The following is a 2,405-nucleotide window of genomic DNA, read 5'->3' on the forward strand; positions in this document are numbered from 1 at the left end:
CGACCTCTGAAAGTTGCTCACGAACTGAGCTGATTCACTAGATATAACACATTGCTCCGTCGCATGCGATCCTGCACAAAGCTCACAAACACTCATTATCGGTTGAACACCATAGTTGGTCAGAGAATCAACCTTCATAGTCAATGCCTTTAACTGAGCAACGATAGTTGTAGCTGTATCCACCTCCAGAATTCTTGCTACCTTGCCTTGTGGTAGCCTCTGAGTTGGATTCTGATATTCATTCGCAACCATCATCTCAATCAGCTTATAAGCTTCCTCATAGCTCTTAGCCCATAAAGCTCTACCTGATGTTGCATCGAGCATATGTCTTGACTGTGCTCCCAAACTGTTATAAAAGCAATTGATCACCATCCAATCAGGCATTCCATGATGAGGACACTTCCTAAGCATCTCCTTGTAGCGCTCTCAAGCTTCACATAAAGATTCACCCAATTGATGCGCAAACTGAGTAAGAGCATTCCTGATTGCAGTTGTCTTTATCATATGGAAGAATTTAGGAAGAAACTTTTGAGCAAGATCCTCTCATGTTACAATAGAACCTGGTGGTAGAGAGTGCAACAAGCTCTTAACTTTATCCCTCAGAGAGAATGGGAAAATTCTCAATTTCACAGCATCTTCCAAAACATTATTGAACTTGAAGGTGTCGCAAATCTTGATGAAATCCCTAATGTGCATATTGGGATCTTCCGCTGGAGAACCCCCAAACTGGACTGAGTTCTGCACCATCTGAATTGTTCCAGGATTGATTTCAAAGGTATTAGCTGTGATCGCTGTCCTGACAATGCGAGATTGAATTTCATTATGATCTTTGGTTGAGAATAATCCATCAACGCTTTCATTGTTGCTGCTGGTTCTCCCATTGTAATGATCAATTCATCTACAACTTTTTCAACTTCTTCAAAAACCTCTTCTTCCAATTCTTCAACTACTTTATCTCCTTCAATTATTTCCTTACGAGATTGAGACCGTGTTCGCATACACGCTCTGTAGAGTACCTGAAACACAACAAAGTAACCATATAAGTAAAATAATCCGAGTCAGTGAACTTTAACGACCACTGATGTCAAGCACATAAACTAAAATTTAACACTGATCCCCGGTACTGGCGCCAAAAACTTGTTCACACTAAAACACACGCGAAAATACATGCAAGCGCACGTGATCACAAGTAATATAAGATATAAGTCAAGTTCATTCCCACATGGATTGGTTTAGGTTAAGTTCAGATTATGCACTTATACAACAATGTATGATTATCGTTCATAGCTAAGATAAGTAACAAGTTGAGTTGATTAACTACCTAAGAGATTATACTAGCATATATTAAATAAGAGATTAAAAGTGATTTACTTATATTAGAATAAAATATGGGATTCTAACTTCATTAAATACTTCATTCAAAGTTTATGTCTTTATCAATAGTATGTGATGGTAATGATAACTAATCAGATAACACGAAATTAGTATACGCTATCTTTCAATATATGTATACCCTACTACTAAACATCCACAATCAAGATAGAAGTTGAGTAGACACCAATTATGCTTAGACCCTATATGTCTATAAGATTTGAAAACATAATGGTTTAAGAACGGGTTATCTATTGTGATTACATAGGGTGTGTAAGATGGTTAAAATTACCCACGAATTATGTATGTCAATTCATACATAAACCACTACTAGCATGGCAAGTTCTAAACCTCTATATTCATTGTCGCTTCAATAGAGATTAACAAACAATCTTAGAAGTTAGCTACACATCAAAGACGAATAAGCACAACCAAACTAGGAAATCATAAATCACCACACACTAAAGACTTAAATAATCAACTATTAAAATCTATAAATAAATCCGCTAGAACCCCATGATAACGATTAGTTCATGATCGAACACATCGTCACCATGGGTTCCAATGAAAACATGATAATAAATAAGTTTAGAATACTACGATAGAATATAAAAAGTACTAGGGTTTAGAACAAAGCAAAAACAAGCATCCAAAAGTATCGCCTAAATCGAAGAATACAAAAGTATGAAACTAGATCTTCTTCTCCTTAGCCGTCTTGTGTGATCTAGGTCTTCTTATTGTTCTCCCTTGCTTCCTTGTTGATAAAACGTCTTTTTATCTTTATATATAAGCCCCAAGTGGACCTGGACTCTCACAAAATCAGAATCATAATTAAAACAGGATTCTGTAGAAACAGACTGGCGCGGGCGCGCTGCCTTGCTGGAACTCCTGGCGCGGTCACCCTGCTTCAGGCACGGGCGCGCCTGCCTTCTGAAAAAACTCTGATTTTTCTTATTTTGCGCTCCTTTCTTCGTGCGATCTTCCTAAACTCCATTCCTGACCTCTTATTAGCATAAAATCATTGCAAAACTCAG

General features: G+C 37.5%; 1 non-coding gene across 1 annotated transcript; it reads left to right on the forward strand.

The window, feature by feature from the left end:
- The first annotated feature begins 382 nt into the window (after positions 1-382).
- LOC141710195 (small nucleolar RNA R71) lies at positions 383-489 on the forward strand. Its single transcript, XR_012570727.1, has one exon. It is a non-coding gene; the product is annotated as a small nucleolar RNA R71 (small nucleolar RNA).
- Positions 490-2,405: the final 1,916 nt, after the last annotated feature.

The sequence above is a fragment of the Apium graveolens genome, chromosome 2 (genome assembly GCF_009905375.1).
Source record: "Apium graveolens cultivar Ventura chromosome 2, ASM990537v1, whole genome shotgun sequence".
In the NCBI taxonomy this organism is placed as follows: Eukaryota; Viridiplantae; Streptophyta; class Magnoliopsida; order Apiales; family Apiaceae; genus Apium; species Apium graveolens.